Source organism: Haliaeetus albicilla, chromosome 3 (assembly GCF_947461875.1).
Source record: "Haliaeetus albicilla chromosome 3, bHalAlb1.1, whole genome shotgun sequence".
Lineage (NCBI taxonomy): Eukaryota > Metazoa > Chordata > Aves > Accipitriformes > Accipitridae > Haliaeetus > Haliaeetus albicilla.
In genome coordinates, this window is record NC_091485.1 from 64,328,987 (window position 1) to 64,347,674 (window position 18,688).

The 18,688-nt window shown below is 49.1% G+C and overlaps 1 protein-coding gene across 3 annotated transcripts in view; it reads left to right on the forward strand.

Moving 5' to 3' along the window:
• The first annotated feature begins 1,193 nt into the window (after window positions 1-1,193).
• ZHX2 (zinc fingers and homeoboxes 2) overlaps window positions 1,194-18,688 on the forward strand; it is a 79,126-nt gene continuing 61,631 nt past the window's right edge. For 2 of the 3 annotated variants that reach the window (XR_011324128.1, XM_069779986.1), the window contains exon 1: window positions 1,480-1,621. The gene's annotated coding sequence lies outside the window, so the exon portion shown is untranslated. Of the gene's footprint in view, window positions 1,294-1,479; window positions 1,622-18,688 lie in introns of those variants that run through there. The other variant, XM_069779988.1, reaches the window with a different exon arrangement.

Below are 18,688 nucleotides of genomic sequence, written 5' to 3' on the forward strand. Positions count from 1 at the left end.
CGGCTCTGACCCTGCGTGCCATGATGCTGATGACACAGGACAGGGCGAGAGCCGAAGCAAGTGGAGATTCAAAGCCTTTGGAGGTTTAGGTGTGCAATCGAAATACTAATTTAGTGCGATCTAATCCAAGATACCGCATGGTAGATAGCACACCCCTGAAGTTACAGTGAGATCATGCTACTCGTTAAGTCCTATTAGCCTAGACTTGTTGGAAGATCTGCTGTCTAGTAGCAAGACACAATCGGGAAATTATTTCTTTTAATTAATTCATTGAAGTAAACAGAAAAATAGCCTGGGTCCTATCTGTCTACATCTCTTTGGCAGAAAGGCAAAGAGGCACGAGAGTTCAACGACAGTTTTAAATGGGGGAAAGGATCCCTGCGATGCAGCAGAGGAGCAGAGATTGCAGCATCCCTTGGAGATACACACCACCTTCTGCAAAGCAATAAACAACCGCCGCCTGAAGCCCACCCAAAATTCGGGTGGCTGGCAAAACCTCCATCGCGAGCCGAGGATGAAGAAATGCCTCCCACCTCCCCAGGTAACCGGCCCCGCTGCGGAGGGGCAGCCTCAGGGCAGCGGCACAGCCTCATCCAGCCCCTCAGCATCCCGCCGCCGTCCCTACAGCGGGGGCCCAGCCCCCGCCCTCCCTGCAACGGGGGTCTAACCCCGCCGGCCCCACACCGGGGGTCTACGCCCGCCGGCCCTACACCGGGGGTCCGGCCCCCGCCGGCCCTACAGCAGGGGGGCCATCCCCGCGACCCTACGATGGGGGTCCCGTCCCCCACGACCGAGGGTCCAGCCTCTCCCATCCCCACACGGGGAGGTCCAGCCCACGCCATCCTGGACCGAGGCTCCTCACCCTGGTCCAAGGGTCCGCACCCCCCCAACCCGCCACCGCTCGCACCGCCCGGGGCCGTGGGGGGGAGCAGGGGGGCTGCCCCCGCTGCGAGCCCCGGCTGCGCCCGGAGGATCGCGGGGTGGGGGGGTCCGCGCGGTTCCGCCCGTGGAGCGGGACGGGGGGCGCGGCGGGCAGCGGCGGAGCGCCCGGTCGTGCCACCCCATGGGCTGCGGAGCGCCCGGCGGAGCCCACGCGCGCACCGCTCGGGGCGGGGGGGGGGGGGGGAGGGGGGGGTGCGTGGAAAATTCGTGGGGCTGAGCCGGAGGAGGAGCGGCCGGGGACGGGGGGGGGGCCACGGCCCCGCTCGCAACTTTCCGCCGCGCCGAGGGACCCCGGCGGCCGCGCCGGCGGTGGTATCGTATGCAAATACGCACGCTGACGTCAGAGATCATGTGGGTTTTGGCGTAGATCCCCACCGATCGAGGGCTCTTTTTTTTTCCCCCTTTTTTTTTCTTTTTTTTCTTTTTTTTTTCCTCCCCCCCTTTTTTTTTTTTTTTTTTTTTTTTTTTTTGCGCGGCGGGGCCGGGGCGGCGTGTGCGTGCGTGCGCGCGTGGCGGTGCGCGCGTGTTTCCCCGCGGGCCGGCGCGGGCGCGGGGGCGGGGGGCGCGGGGTCCCGCGGCCGCGGGCTGCCGCGGCGGCGCGCGGAGGGGCGCGGAGCTGGCGCGCGGAGCCCCGGTGCCGCTCCGCCCGGGACAGTCGGTGCCGCCGCCCTGGGCGCAGGTAGGAAACTTCCCAGGCGGGCCCCCCCCCCCCCCCCCAGCCCCCCCCTACCACCACCACCCCCCCCCTCCCGGCGGCGGCGCGGCGCTGCCCGGCCGCCCCCCCTTCCCCCCCCCCCGCCCCGCACACATGCACTCGCCGGCGCTCCAGCCCCGGCCGCTCGCACCCAACTTTTCCTCCCGCAAAAACTGTCCGGTTCCCGGGACTCCGGCGGGGGCCGGGAGGAGGGGGGGCGGGAGAGACCGCCGGCGGGGGGTGTGGGGGGAGCGGGGAGGGTTGTTGGCGGGGGGGCTCTTAAATTTTGTAGCTATATTTTTAATTTTTCGCCATGCAGCTTCCTTGCCCCCCCCCCCCCCGGTCCTCCTCCCCGCTCCCCGCCGCCTCCCGATCGCAAGTTTGGGTGAAGGGGGGAAGGCAGGAGGAGGAGGGGGAACGGCGGGGGGGGGGGGGGGGGAGGAAAAAAACATGTCTACGTTTGTCTGTGTCGACATCAGCAACACAAAATATGGCGTCCGCTTTCGACAGGGCGTTACGTAGAGGCGAGCAGGGCGATTTTGTCAGTGCGGTCTTTAAAAAGGAACCGCTGGCTTCCACGGGCGGGGGGGCGGGGGGGGGGGAAGCCGCCCCGGGGGTGCTGCAGGCGCAGGAGGGGCCCCGGCGCCGCCGCCGCCACGCGTGGCTCCGCGCCCGCGGCCGGACTTGGCAGCGGTTTCTTCTGGTTTAATTTTTGATTAATTCCTTTTTTTTTTTTTTCCCCCCCCCTCTTGTCAGCTCCCCCGTGGCGCGGGGGCTCGCTGCCTCCTGCCCCGCCGCTGCCGGTAAGTGCGGAGAGCGGCGGGGCGGAGCGGGCGGCCCCGAGCCGGGACCGCGGCGGGGCAGAGCCGGGCGCTCCGCTCCATCCCTCCTTCAGCCTCTGCGAAAGTCTCTGCCTTCCTGTGGCATTTCATTTATCCCGGGATGGGGAGATTTGGGGAAACTCGGCCTTTGGTACGGTGCACCCGCTTCTTTTTTTTTTTTTTTTTTTTTTTTTTAGGAGGGGTGACTTTCCCTTTTGTTTTAGCTGGTTTCCAAAGCCGACACACAACTGTCTCCTTTCTTTCCCCCCCCTTGTCTCTCTCCCTCTGGGATGAGGGAGACAGCAAAAGACACAGATTTTTTTCTCCCTTCTTTGCTAGGAATAAAACTTGGAAGTGGAGTTGGGATGTGCCTGCCTGACTTTGGGGTATCCCTCTGCCCGGCTCTTTCCTGAGCCCTTTTGTTCGCTTTGCGCCTGGGAATCCCTCCTGAGGGAGACAGCCTGGTGGGGGGACGTGGCCCTGATTTCGTCCCCCGTTGGGCTGCCCAGGCACCTCTCCGGGTGGAGGCTCCCCATCCTCTCAGGTCAGGTGCTCCTTTTAAAGCCCAGGGGCTTGCGAGGGCTCTGCCATGCAGGGCAGCTCAGCAAAACTTCTGGGTTGGAAGGTGGAGAGCAAAAGGGGGAAAAGCATCCAAAGACGTAGGAATGGGAGGGAAGAGGAGGACTTGTGCTGGGTAGGAAGATGACTTGGTGGTCAGGGTTGCTGGGCGTCAGCACCTCCTGCCAGCTGGGTCCCGAGGCGGCAGTGCGGGGAGCAGCAGGCGAGGGTGGCGGAGCGTGCGGTGCCTCGCAAAGCTGCACCTCTGGCAGCTCCGGGGATCTCCCTCAGCAGTGCCGGGGTCGCAGTGTAAGGCTGTCAGCTAGGCAGAAGTGGTCTTGCCTGTTTCGGTTTTTTTTGTCCCACAGGTGTCAAGATCCCAGTTCAGGAAGGGGTTTTAGTACGTCCTTTAGTGGAACAATGGTCGTCATCCCAACACACAAAAAAAAAAAACCTTTCCAAGTTGGGGCTGAGAACTAAAATGTCAAATGCCTCAACGTAATTCTTTTACAGCAAATGATGGCAAATCATTGCAGCTCCCTGCTTCGTCATCTAGCTTATCTACAAATAATCCACATGTAGCTGGTCAATGAGTTGTCTTTTTTAAAAAGAAACCTAGAGATTAAACTTTGTGCAGGGTTTGTCCCTCCTGACTGGGGCTGGGATAGTTGTGCAGGTGCAGGTGTGACTACCGGGGTCTGACATCTCTAGCAGAAACCTCTGGCATGTTGTCTTACAGGGAAATGGCATGTGAAGTAACGCTGCTGTGTGCTGCTGTGGTTTTATTAGTCCAGTAGAGGACTAATTTTGTTGTTTAAGAGGTATCTGTGACCGAAGTGCTTTGCCAGTGTAATATATTCTTGTCCCAGCAAAGCCTTTCTAATGTAGATGTGGCTTCAGTCTGTTGTATGAACTCAGCAGCTCTTTGAAACACAGAATTGCAAATTGATATCCGGGTCAGGGAAACCAGGGTACTGGCCAGCAATCGGGAAGAATATAAATGCTAAAAAGCCCATGCATTTTTAAAGTTGTTGGCTGGTCCTTATTTTACTTCAGCAGGTCCTTATTTTACTTCAGCAGTCATGTGCGTGTTTATCCACTTACAGGCTTCTGCAGAAATGAATGGCCAAGAGCTCTCCTGTGTTCGTCCTCTCTTCTTGTACCTGTGAAGAGCTCAGTGCCGGAAAGTGGTTATAGATGTGCATAGCTCAGTTACCAGCCCAAAGCCCATGTGATTACTCACCTTCATAAAATGACATTTTTCCTGCTTTCCCACCCCAGAAGTTTTCCTGTCAGAGTTTTGTCCCATGGGACATCTCTGTCATTGGTGTTTGAAAGAAGCACGCTCCTTCCAACTGCTTTTTCTCAAAGTACCACTTTTTTTTTCCCTTTTTACTCTAGTTACAATCAACAATTTCTAGACAGTGTCTGTAAAATCAATAATCCATTATATGAGACAGCCCAAATTGGCAATGTCACGTTTTGGTTCTTTTTTGTTGGATGGGGGGAGTTTTATTGTGTTTTTATTAAAAGTCCAAAAAAGAAAGCTAACATTAAATATAGCAAAGTTACTTGCTGCTTTTTACATTTTCAAACCAGTATCAAACTGCTGCAGGCTGGAATGAGAACACAGCAGGTTTTGCTCATCCTCGTGCAAGATGAAGATTTTAATGCCAGGCATGACATCACTATCTTTGCATGTGCGACATCTTCGGGTTTTATTCCTTTTAGCTTTGTCCTAACTCAGATGATCCTCAGCAATATTATTTGGAGTCTCTTCTGATTGGGTGTTTTGACCCATGTCTAAATTGTTTTCCTGTGTGCCCACTTAAGGAATGAAAACATCCACTGAAAATAAACCAAAATGGTATTTCGATTAGAATTTGTTTAGAAACAGTGTCACAAGTGAACTCCCTGAGATTTTAGCATGGCTGTCAGGTTGCAGTAAAGCTGCATTTGTTTTTTGTGTGGAGAGAGTGTATTTGTAGTTTTGACTTTCTGGCAAGTGTGAGGATAATTCAGCAAGTGTGTTCTTTCCCTAAAAGTTACTGCAGTCTGAAGGCTGTAATGTGCACATCTGCATGATGATATCTGTTCATATTGAAAGTAAGTAATAAACAAAAGTAGGCATTAAAATAATCTATAAAGGCTTTAACTTAAAGCCATTAAAGTAATTGCTGGTCTTCTGTCAAGGTGTGTTTACGTGTGTCACATCAACTGGAACTAATACTTGTGGTGTTAGTTTATTTTATCAACCCTTCAAAAATAGGTAGGTCTGAAGTTTACTGGGTGTCATAACAGTTCAGTCCCAGGGTAGCAGTAAGTTTGTTTGTTTTCTGAAAAAGCCAGAAGAGCTGTTGATTTCCAGAATGTTACAAATACTTTTCATACAGGGTAGTATTTGAGAGTTTGGTTTACAAAGGTGTAGCAAGATGGGAACGAAGTGAATTGGGCCCCTTGGAAGATGAAGGGAAGAGAGCTCAGTTCCAGCCTTGCCATCCCGAGGCAGTTCAGAAATCGCCAATCCAGCCCTCCCTCCCCAAAACTGCCATGCCTTCACACGTCAGAAGGGTTGTTTGATTGATTGCTTTGTTTTAAAAAAGACGCGCTTGGGGTTGTTTCAAGAAATGCTGTGGGTTTGGATATAAGATGATGCACTTGGCAAGCTTTCCTCAGAACTGTGAGACCCAAAACCTGTTTCTAACGTGAAAACTGAATTTTCCATAAGCTGCGTTTACGTAAAATGGCCAGTATTGTGAGTCTGCTGGTGAAACTGGGAGATCCGGTGAAACTGAGGGAATGTGTGAAATGATTTTGTGTATTTAGCTCTGACAAAGCCTCAGATGGCTGTTTCTTGTTAGCAAGCACAGGGAGAACGACACAGGCAAGCAGAGGAGGTTTTGGCATTCGTAACCAGGAGGGGACTTTTTTAAAGTCCTCCTGGGGGGGATTATTCTGGTAGCTGAGGACATGGGTTATGATGCAACATCCCTTTGAATTCATGGATGAGACAGCACATGCCCGAGCTGCCTGCAGCGGGCGATGTCCTGAGCGGGGCTGGTGGTGGGAAGGCTCGTGTTGGTGCTTGGCAGAGGGGAGCGTTTGCCATCTGGAGGGCTGACGGAGAAGGGAGGAAGGGTCGGGAAGCAAATGGGGAAGAAGGTGATCTGTAACGCCTGCGTGGTTAGAAATTGCGTGTTGGGAGGTGGGCGGGGGGGATTTCAGTGAGTTTTGACAACCTTTCACAAATCGGCCCGGTGCACAGGGTACATGCCGGGTGGTGAACCAGGGCGTATGTGAGGAATTCAGCGTCCCTCCGGCAGCGAGCCTCCCCACCTACATCTACAGTTTTTATCTTCTTCACGTTGTGGCCCCTGGGCAGACTTTCCAGCAGGGATCTGATCTAGCAGAGCGAAGCCTGCTCACCACTTGCTTGCCTCTCCAATTAACTTTTGCAGACGTTTTGGGAGGAATTTGCAGATCACCACCGTCCCTCTCCCCCATAGACTACAGGTTAAGCAGGGCCATGGTCCAGGCTCACCCTTGGGCTCAGTTGCCATCTACACCGTTCACAAGCTCTGAAGTGATGTAGGTCTTCTCCATCTCGTGCTGCCCTTCATCTCGCAGCCGGGGGAAGCCTGCTGGCTGCCCACCCCCTGGGGCTCTGGCTGGAAGGGCAGCCCCAGCATCCATAGGATCATAGAACCATGGAAGGGTTTGGGTTGAAAGGGACCCTTAAAGGTCATCTCATCCAACATCCCCTGAGATGGGCAGGGACACCTTGTGCTAGTTCAGGTTGCTCAAAGCCCTGTCCAGCCTGACCTTGAACGCTGCTAATGATGGAGCATCCACAGCTTTGCTGGGCAACCTGTTCCAGGGTCTCACCGCCTTCATCGTAAAAAGTTTCTTCCTATGTCCAATCTAAACCTACGCTCTTTCAGTTTAAAACCATTGCCCCTTGCCCCATCACTACAGGCGTTGGTAAAAAGTGAGCATGTATGTATTTCAGACTATTTAATACCTCATTACACAAGGTACCCAGAGCCTAGGGGTGCATGAGTGCTTTGGTAGGGTCAGTGTCGCACAACCATGCCAAGAACTTGGCTCCTTGGGTGAATTTGCTGGTTGTGCCTTTATCCTTCTGACCCTGTGCAATGAGTTTGATAAGCAGCGTTAGCAAAAAATGCCCCTTTGCTGGTGTAACAGCCTTTCTGCTCACAGGTTTTGCCAGGACAGCTACATCAGTGACATGTCCTGCCCTGGGCTGATAGAACTGCATGGTAAGCATTAGTGGTACAGGCCTGACATGAGACGTTCCCATGCAGAGATGTCTGTTGTTGTGTGCTTGTTCAGCTCTTGACGTGTGCACATCAACACTCCTCTCTGGGGAACCCTTTTACTGCTTGAGTTAAGCCCAGTGCTCCCTGCAGGAGCAGGCGTTGGAGGCTCTGGTCCACAGGAGTGGGTGCATCCTGGCCCAAACACAAGCGCCTCTGTGCGCATCGTGGACTTTCCTCCCGACCGGTGTTATCTGACCGCGGCATAGTTCAGTTCACTTGGGAGACTCCTCCACAGCCTGAAATTCATCTTCTGTCCTGGAAAAATATAACAAAGCTGAAAAACTAAGTTATTTCCCTTGTGTTACTCCACTCGCTGTCCCCGTAGCTGTGGGTTTGCACAGAAACAGTCTTGGTGAGAAGCAACCCTCTGCTTCACTCCCTCCTTCCCTAAGGGAGAGAGATATAGATACATAGATATTTTTAGTGTTATTTTTTAACTTGCAGCATTTCAGTGATGTGATTTACAGTGTGGTCCCAGTTGGCACCAACAGAGGGGACAATTAACTTCATGCGAGCAGTGGGAGGGGTGGGACGGAACTTCTCGCACTGGTTTCCGTGCCCCATCACAGACCTCAAATCTTAGTTTTTCTTCCCTCTTTTTTTGCCGTTCTTCCTGTCCTGACCTTATTTGCCCTCTTAAATGCTAAATTTTTTTTTAAGTTGCAACCTCATACTACTTGTCAATTTTGGCTTCTCTTTTGTCATTAATTGTCTGTTATTCCCACAATTTTCTAGTAAGTTTAAAAACTGCATATTTCACTTGCTGGAGCTTAAAAAAAAAAAAAAGGAAAGAGATTTTCTCGCTTGTTTTGAGTCAATGACCATAACTGAGGAAGCCTCAAGTTCAGGGTTATTTAACCTCTTGTCCAGTCTGATGACTGGAGGAAGAAGTCCTGTGAGCAAAGCTGTATAGGAAAAAATGTGTTTCCTTTCTTTTTAAGCAGAATCTTGTTGTTTGTTGTTATTTTTTAAAAAGCACCCAAAAAAAAGCAGGTTCTGAGCTGCTGCTAAAGGCACCCTCAGAGGGGTTTAATAAAGTACCAATATTTCTCAAGAACTCTGTGCCCCTTCCCTTGCCTCCAGTGTATGTGTTCCTTTTTCTCACTCTCCAAGCTGTGGACTTTTTTTTTTTTAATATCTCTGAAACCTAATTTCATGCTTATTAGTTTCAGTTACTTTATGTTACACTTCACTCAGATAGCAGAAGTAGGAAAATACTTGCTCTTTTTTTAAATCTTATTTGCAAGAAGAAAATCCAAGAGTAAACAGTTGGAGGTAGTAAGTTTTGTTGGGTTTCAAAGAGCGCCAGGATGGAGGCCCCGGGAAGTGATGTGGGGAGGTTTTGCATCCTCTCATGCTGGGGAAAGCAAGTACAAAGCAGACAGCACCGGCATCTCCAAGCTTTGCTGCCGGGCTGGCAGAGCACTGCTGATTCACTCTCACACGAAATAAAGGAAAGTCCTGATGGTTCTGGCCTGAAGTGTTTTTGAGGAGATGCCTTCCTCGCCTCTCTTTCTGCCTCCCACCTCTAAAGCAAATATGTTTTGTTGTGGGTTGTTTTTTTTTTCGGCATCCTGTTCAGCACAAACTGTCAGGCACTGCAGGGAGTTTTTCCTTGTCTTTTGTCTCTCCAGAAACTGATTTATTTAAATGATATGCTGGGAGCACACTGCTGTTACAGGCTTTGGTGCTTGTTGTCTTCTGGACTTTGGTACAGTTTCCTTGAAAATTGTGGAAGATGGGGTTATCCCCAGCACAGTCCCCCCTGAAGCTGATTTTTTCCTGCATTTTTCCAAAGAGATTCCCCTCCTCAGTCTTCTGAGAAGAGCAGCGTTGGGTCCGACCTATTTATTTTCACGTGATTGAAAGGCGAGGAAGTTGTTTGAATGCTCGGCTCCTTCCTGGGGAGAGCACTTGGTCGCCTGGGTGGGTGTCCACCTGGCTGTTGTTGCTCCCATCTGTGGGACCACTGCGCTAACACCCTCCTTTTGCTCAGCCAAAGGTGGTTGGAGTCCTTTATCACTCCTTTATTTCCTTGTCACCGTCTGGCATCCCCATGGCATCTCTTGCAGCCTGTCACAGTTATGATACTGCTTTTCATTACTATCATGTAATGCTCGGTACCAGGAGGAGTGACCTCGCAGTTGCAGATTTTTGGGATCTGTTCCTCTTCTCTCAGGACTTGTCAGCCTGGGTTTTTTGAGAGCCAGAAGCCCTTTTACCTGGGCTTTGACCTAAGGCACAGGTCTCCCCAACCTGTGCTCAGGTACAAGAGTCTTGCTGGGAAGACGCCAGCTCCCCTGTGTTACTGTTTTGAGGGTCAGGTTTAATTTTCTTTGAGAAGCCAGCAGTGCTAAGATGCTGAAAAAGCCTCATGTGGGGTTTTTGAACCAGGGACGGTACCCGGGGATGCTGTGCGGGAAAGCTGGCAAACGCAGCAGAGTCTCTGGTGCAGCTATGCCAGGCTGCTGCGCGCCGGGGATGGTGGCTGCTGAGGACCTGCAGGATTTTGCCCAAGTGCTACGGGTAGGAAGTTTCCAGGTACAAATGGTGATGAGTAAATTCAGACGACTGCTGCCTTGGAAAGCCTTTACTTCTCTCTGTCTGTCTCGGATCCTCTGGCATAAGGAAGGAATAGGCTCTATGTGTGCTTTAAAGCAATTGGAGTGACGAGGAAGAACGATGCGTTTGGAGGGAACTGTTTTCTTAACTGCTCTTAACCTGGTATCTTATCTTTCTTTACGGTTAGAGCATCCTCACAATTTTGCTGTTGCTAAAACAGTTTTTATGGGACGCCCTTCATCTGCGTATCTGCTGGCATCTCGTCTGTGTGCCTTGTGCTTATGTCGAGGGGATGAGGTGGTTTGGGAAATACTGCTCAAGGCGAACACAAGTTTCAAAATCCACAGTTAATCAGATACAGGAAAGAAATGTTAGCTCTCTAAAGTATTTTGCTTTCAAGCCTAAATATACTTGAAGTGCCTAAATTCTGTTTGCTTGTCCTGTTATCCTGGATCTTATCTATAAGTACCTTATTTTCATGTTTTACCTTATATTTACATGTTTACCCTCTATGTGATGGTCCAGGAGACTGTGCGAACACTTGGTGCGTGTCTGAGCCGGGAGAGGAGTGTCACAGGATGTTATTTATGCTGAAAAGAGCTCGTACATAGGGATGATCTTAGCTCCAGCTCCGTCTCTTCAGCAGCAGATCAGAGTGCCGAGTCGGTGGATTTAAAGTTAATCTCCTGAAATCTGAACTCCTTTTTGTTTGCTCTGCTCTTGCTTTTTGGCGAGTGGCGGACCGTCTTGTTTTCCCCGCGAAGAGCTCAAGAGCAGATGCTTTCAGCCTTGGGTCTGCAACTCTGGGGTGCAGGGGGTGACCAGGCACCAGCACAACCCTCACCAACTGGTCCCAGTTCCCTGCTGGGCCCTCTGCACCTTTCCCACAAAATGTCAAGGGGATTTAAATATGTTTTGGTTTTTGGTTGTGGGTTTTTTTTACCAAAAAAAAAGCCACAAGCCCCTGTCTGCACCCTGTGCCCAGTTTAGAAGGAAGTATGTTGTTGAGCGCGTGTTTTGCATTTTCAATGTCTTTGCGGTACCCTCTTCCTTCCCTCTTCCCCCACCTGCCTGTTCCCACCCTGCCATCACTTCGAAGGGCTCCATCCGCATCCCAGCAAGGAGCCTGCTGTGGCAGGGGGCTCACAGGGAAGGGAAGGCTCCATCGGGGAAAGAGCTTTTGTGGTGCTTGATGAAGTGAGAGACCTGCTTTGAAATGTGCTATTAAATGTGAAGCACCCCCTGAAAAGTGTGCGAGGTACTTTGCAGGGAGGATATTGGGTATTTAACATTAGCATTGCTGCCTCACAAAATTGGTGGTGATGTAAACAGTATGCAGTACTGTATGGCAAAGGATTTGTGGCTGTTTGCAGGCTGCTTTATTTACAGAAGGTAGCGGGCAGCAAGAGGGGATGGGGATTACCATCTGATCTCTGCCATGCTTTTAACTTTTCTTTTAGATGTTTTGTGTGCAGCGGTGTGAGGTGTAGCTTGCTGCGTTTTGGAAATGGTGTATTTGCACAGGAAAGCTGAATTTGTACCTGAGCCTCCTCTCTGTATCGATTTCTGCAGCCAAGGCTGGAATTTGATCATATTTTTCAGTTAGCTGCCTTGGTCTTGATGCATCCTTTCCTATTTGCCTCTCCCTGGCACACGCAGTACCCCGCAGTAGGTGCAGCTCTTGCAGGACCACTCAGACTAGCTCATGTTTTCCTCTAGCGTGCTTTTGTTATTTTATTTTTCAATCTGCCTGTATTTTGTTCATGCCTGTGTAGAAGGGGTTTTTTTTTTTGTTCCTTCTCAATCTCGTCCTGACCTTTTTGCTGAATCTCAGGGTGGAGGCTGCTACTGTGTGTCGCAACGCTACTGTCACGTTGGGTTTGGTTTGTGCATCTAGGCACTGCCATAGCATCCTCCAGAAGAGTTCCCGCACCAAGCTTCTGGCACAGATCAGCCAGGAGACCCTTCTTCTGCTCAGATTTGTGATTGCGGGTCTGCACAGCAGCGGAGAAAGACTGTGGTTTGCCACGCTTTATTATTGGTCTTCTACAACCTACAGATACTCATCTTGAAACATTCTCCACCTTTCACTGTAGCCACTTGGCTTGGTTGGGTTGCAGCTTGATTAATTTTTGGCTAGCGCGTGAATGGCCCTTGTCCCTTTGCTGTGTTTTAAAGTCAGTAAAAAGTGCTCAGAAAGTTGGAAGCAGCAAGTTTAACACACACTTAGTAGTGAAACTTTTACAATGTAGCTAGAGGAGGAAAAATATCAAGAATCTTACTACTTTTTTCCCCCCTCTTTTTTTAAATGAAAGGGGCAGCTAATAGGAAGCTGATTAAGAAACATTTGAGGTTGGGTAGCCTTTTTTGGTCATTAAACTTTTTTTGTACTTGTCTGCGGTTTTAAAATACCTGTTCTTAAATTATGTAAAATAGATGGTATGAGGGTGAGGAACAGCCCAATGCATATCTGTGTTTGGCAGCGTTCTTCATACGTGAAGTTTCATCCTTAATGTAATTTAAATAGTTCAAGGTATTAAAGTCTTTAAATCAAAGTTTATAACGACTTTAAGATTCTCCCCACTTAAAGCATGAAGGAATGTTACATACTATGGGTTTTAAAAGGAAGCACTGTACATTCATTGCTAATTATGTACTTTATTACTAAGTCCAAGTAGTGATTTTTTTTCCCAAGGCATGTTTGGTAAATGATAGTTTTTAATCAAATTACAGAATAAAATAATTACTTGAAATTTAACATAAACTTATTTTATAGGTCTTAATACACTGAGGATCTATTAAGGTCACCTTTGATCTGCATTGAAAGTAAGCAGGCAGAGTCTTGTTTGAAGGCAAGCAAAGCCAAGGACCGGTTTTGTTAAAAACTAAAAAAGGATCACCCCAGGAGGTGCTTGTTGGAAGCCCACTGTTTAGGTGAGAGTAGGGTGTTGATGGAGAAGTTTTTTGTCTCTTCAGTGAATACCTGCAGATAGATTAGGCAAATCATAGTTAATTATTTAACAAAGGGCCCAAAGCTGCAGTCGCCTTTGACTCCTGCACTACTTAACACCTCTGGTTTGGAGGGTGGAATTAAGACTGTAACTTTGAAATTAAGCTTTTCTTTTCTTCTTCCCAATGAATGCAAGGCTCTTGACTGCCAGCTCTGAGCATCACAGCCTGAACAGATGAAGTGCAAACTTTTGCACTCTGTGCTAAGGACACTTACGTAAAAGGGAGATACTCAGATTGCATCCAAACCCCACTCAGTTCATGAGCTTGCCATTGAAGAGGATGGGTCTGTGCTGTCCCTATCCACCTGGGGATCTTCAGGGAGTCTTTGTGCTACCAATCCTTGCTTTTTGTGCAGACCCCTATCAGTTGGTTGAGCAGAAAAAGCTTCATCTGTGACAAGCCAGATGTGATGTGAGCTGAAATCCAGGAAACTAATTATTCCTGGGGCCAGCGGGACTGACGCAAACTGCTTTCCAGCACATTTGACTCGTGAGATTGAATTCCTGCGTGCACTGGGAGAGGGGTCAGACTAACCCCCCTCTCCACTTCATGGCACCAGTGATGGGGATTTCTCCTCTGCACCCTGTCTGTTTTCATGAGACTGGTAGGAAGTTACTGTCTTCAAGATTTTCACCTCTGTCAAATGTGACAGATGTTACCCAACAAATTAAAAAAAATGTAGTGCTGAGATTGATGGACCCACATACAAATGAAAGTGGAGGCAGCTGGAAACCAACCTCACAAATCCCTTAAAAATCAGTGATACTGCCAGGGATAAAAAGAAGGAAATGGAGTTTGGCAGTGTCCAAACTTTTACCCAATTCTTCTTGCCACCGCCCTTTCGTTTTGCCCCTGCCCGGGCTGTAGGGCTGGAGTTGCTCCCGGCAGCCTGGCTGGCAGGCAGCAGCCGTGTGGTGCCCTTCCTCGGTAAAGCTCCCAGCAAGTGGAATTACCAAAAGGTGACGTGCTTTCCCGGCTGCAGACAAGGCGATGTCAGTTCAGAGGTATGACAGAGTAAGTATAGCAAAAATACCTTTTCACCAGAGTCCTTGCTGTATGCAAGGCTGACATCACAGGAGCTGTTCTTTGAAGTTGGCTGCCTAATTCTGTTGTGAATTTGGCTTTCAAGGTACAGCTTTGAACAAGCAGCTGAGGCCTTTAAAAGGCCCAAACCCTTACTCTTTTTATCGGCATTTTTACGTATGTATGACTACAGGGTGCACACACGCTCCTGCACACATGCATTGTGTGGTCCTAGCTGGATAAGTGTTTGGGACATTGAACTTGTGTTTAAGTAAGATGCAGCACTGAGGCCTTTTCACTCCCACGGATGTGCCCAGAGCATCAGGACAGTTGGTTCGGACACTTTGCAGCAGCCACCCACCATCCCTGCCGGGTGACAGCAGCAGGGCAGGGAGGTCAGGTGTGTTTCTGCTGGAGGTGCTGTGATCACGTCCTGGGTCTTGCTGTGATGGGGAGGATTTGATAAGAGGATCAAGCCATTCCTTCACATTATCACATTGTAGTGAATGGGCAAACACTGCTGTTCTCATCTTGCTGTTATCTCTGAGATCACCAGCAGCTGCTTCATTAACTATTAATGGCCTGCTCATTAATGCTGTAAAAGGCTAGGACCAATCTTGCAAATTTTCTGGACTCTTTCCCTGAAATATTTATGACTTGCTCGCTGTGCAAAAGGGCAAGAGCAACAGCAGAGAACATGCCTCCAAGTTTTGTTGAGCATTATTAAAGAGCTCATGAATATGAAGAAGCTGGCAGCTTCTCTTTTTTGGCTTTCTGAGCTTGCGTGGCACATCTGGACGTAGGGATCAAGCGGGCAGGTGGTTTCTGGAGCATCGGTGGCTCAGTTGGTCCGTTGGTGAGCCGTTACTCCAGACAACCCCCTGTAACACATCAGATTCATAACCAGACTAACCTAGTCTAGTGTCTGGTCTTCTGCCTTCTTAGGAGAGTCTTGGCTGCTTTACTGATGATCTGTAGTTCCTGTAGTGCTTTCCTTTGCATCATGCTCTGCAAGCACCAAGGTGTAAATGATACCTCTAGGGAGGTTTTATTACTCTTGTTTAACAGATGGGAAACTGAGGCACAGAAGTCGAACAATTTGCCTGGAGCCAAGCAGTGGGAAGCCAGCAGAGGATGGAAATGGTTTTGCCCAAAACTGTAATGCTGCTTTTGATTAAAGTCTGGTTAGTGTGAAAGAGGGGGACACTCAGCAAGACTCATCTGAAGCCATTGCTACAAGTTGTTCCCATCCCATCCCAAACAGAGCTCCTACATGATCACAGAGAGGAGCTCTGAGTAGTGCTTTCCCTGGGAAGATGCCAGTTGTTCTAGCTCCCTCCAGTACCAAGAAGCAGCAGAGAAGCTGCTTTTCCCTTCCATCCAGATTTTGGAGATAAAATTGTGTTCTTCCCATCACTTACATCTACTAGCAATGAAGAGTCTGTCCACTAAATCCCAACTGCAGCTCGGCTGGTGATGCACCAGGCAGATTAAAATCTATATTTCTTTCCCACAGCCATCTGCAGAGCAAACATTAGTGTAGATACACGTGGGAGGCTTTTTTTTGGTAAAGTAGGGGGATATGCTTTAAAGAGAACAGGTATGACTCCAGGAGTGAGGACTGGTCGGTACAAAGTTTAACGTCTTTTCCATATGCAGCTAGAGTTTAGAGTAAAAAGGCTTCTGTGTGTTTGGAAGAGGCAGGGTGTGTCAGGAATGACCAGCCTTTAATACTGTTTGAGCTTCTGGGCTTGCGGGTAGCGCCAGAGTGGAGCTAGGCGGCAAAATAGATCCGTATCAGAAGCATTCCCTGGTATAACTTTTTCATTATTATTTCTTACAGAGTGTGAATATTTTATCCCACATTATGTCAGATTACAAGGGATGTTTGGTTTCTCTCCTGGAGCTATTCCTTTTAGTTGATGGAGCAAAGTTACGGTGCATCCAGGGTAGAATTTTAAAGTCCCGTCCTTCACCAAAGCAGTGTTTAAGGGTTTATCTTAACAGCTTAATTTCATACTGATAGGACAAGGTGAAGAGCATGCTCGGGTAGCCTGGTGGTAGCCACAACTTAGTGGTAGAACATGGTCATATTGTGCCCTGTATGACTGCAGCAGGCCCTGGTGGGACTCCGTTGTCACATTCATCTCCAGGAATATCACGGCAGCATGCTGAATGTCATCTGGTTTTGCTCTCAAAACTAGCATAAGTAAGTGTCTTTGCGGAAGACTTCTGGGACTCTGCTGCTGCAAGAATAGCATCCAGATATTGAGCGACTCTTGTCACTCTTCATTGAAGCAATTCCTCCAAAAGCTAGAAGATGGATAGATGCAGGATTCAAGTCCCTGTCCCTTGGCTGGTGCGGCTCTTCCAGAGGCAGCTGCAGTGGAGGCTGCGGAGCAGATAGTCCTTATTTTTTTAGTTATCAGTGGTGCTGTTACGTCTCCATCTGTAGAGCTGCTCTCTTCCTCATGGAAGATCTGCCCCCTCATCCCAGAAAGGGCATGAAGCTCCACCTAAGTTGGGAGCCCTTTCCTCACTTCTTCCTTGGTTGTTAGGAGGAGTCTGCCCAAAACAGACCCTGTTCCTCCTCTCTGAGTTTGGGGTTGAATCACAGATGAGGGATGTTGCAAAATCTCTGTTCCTGAGCAGAGGGAAGACCAGTGTAATTCAAAACATTGGAGGCTGTGTCTCATTTTTGCCAAAGGCACCAATGGTCAAGAATTGATGATGTGAGATCACAGCGATCATTAACATTTTCAGTAAGTAGAAACTTACTGTATCCTACAAAATAACTGGAAGAGGGAGGGGTTCTCTGTAGAAACATCAGCTTTTGGTTCTTGATGTCATAACATGAACTAAAAGAGCTGCTGGCAGCAAAGGAATTCCAGATGTGTCTTCTGCATGCCACTCAGCTGTGGGTTATGTTTCCAAGGAAGAAGCGTGTCAGTTCACACTCTTGGGCAGATTCCTGATTTCAACACTTTCGGACTGAGGACTGGACCGTGCTTTGGAGAGTGCTGCAACTCGTTATTCATTTTCCTTTTCTGCCAGTGTACTCATGTCTTGTCAAGATAAAAATGATTGCTCACATTTATGAATAGTGGTTTCTAAAGTCTAGCCTTTAAAGTGATGTCTTGGCATCTAAGTAATCAATGCGGTACCGGTAGGTCACTGGGATTTGTGGGTCTCCAGCATTTTTGGTAGAAGCCAACTGTTCATTAGTTATATCTGTGTTTGCCTTGTGGTCTCGGGTGGGGTAGTGGGGTACCCAGGTTTGGAAGTGTTAGCTTACATTTTCATGTGCATTTAGGTTGGTAGGTACTCCAGGCAGCAGCCGCTTTGGTTAACGGTAAATTCTGACTCAGGAAAATGTTATCTAAACCTAAAATTAAGAGGAAGAAAGGGCAAAACCAGCATTGTAGTTCATGGGTAGAAATGGGGAACAGGTCAGCCAGCCAAATAAAATGGCTCCTGGTTGACTCTGGAATGAAGCTGTCCTGCAAGACCTGCTAAACTTGGCCTTTTCAGAAGAGTTTAATCGTCCTTTGAGATGTGTTAGTTTCTCGTTTTTGCCACTGATACTGTTTATGTATTGTGCTTGCCTTGGCTTGAGGAGTGCATATTCACCGTGCAACTGCCGTGCTCAAGTAGTTGAGTCCTTCTGCACTAATGTGACGTGATGGGGCCCAAAACAGCACTCATCTAGAGTTTGCGTATCAATGAAAACTGTCCTGTCGGGCTTTTTATAAAAACCATTTGTTTCACAGCATCGGCGTCATGACTCTTACTTGACAGCATCTGATGGTCTCCACTGCCAGTGGACTGAGCATCTCTGTGTGGAAAGGCACAAAGGCTGAATTCTGTATCACAACGCGGGTTGTAACGTATGCTGGGAAGTTAGCTCGCATCTTGTCTTCTTCTGAAAATAGCTTGCGGTTAAGCCATGCCTACACTACAGACTTCTGCCAGCAAAGCTGTACTGGCCAAAAAGCGTGAAGAGGTGTGATTCCCGAGTGACATGGCCATGGCCCCCGAGGCACAGCGTGTGTACGCTGGGGAAGCCACCCATTCTCCAGCCTGCGAGGGTCTCATGCTGGGTTCTTGTAGACCAGGGCTTTGCTGCAATAGCCCTGTCTGCCCTGTAGCGTTTTGACAAGATTATGTGGGTGTTCGTCTGCTGCTGGAGTACTTCTGGGGTCTTGGTTCCTGTAAATTTTTGAAGGGGTGTTTTCAGATCCTCCTCAGTAAAGCGGAGGTGAAAGGCGCATTATAACGTTTGTAGGTCCTCTCTCATCGTCCTTCTTTGTGGGGTGGTTCTGGTCTTCCTGCTGCACTCTGGAGCGGGGCATGGCGGCTGTTATTCTAGCTATGTGCCATCTAATGCTGGCTAATGTTGCAAGATCCAAAAATAAAAAGTGGGAAAATACACAGACAGAGGAAACAAGGCACAACTTTACCTCTTGGGCAGAGTAACCCCCTTCCCTCTTCCTAGCACAGCTTTGTCCCGAGTCTTGAAAGATGGGTAACTTTTGGGTTTTTACCATGTACTCTTGTGGTGGGTTGACCCTGGCTGGATGCCAGGTGCCCACCAAAGCCGTTCTGTCACTCCCCCTCCTCAGCTGGACAGGGGAGAGAAAATATAACAAAGAGCCTGCGGGTCGAGATAAGGACAGGAGAGATCATTCACCAATTACCGTCACGGGCAAAACAGACTCAACTTGGGGAAAATTAAC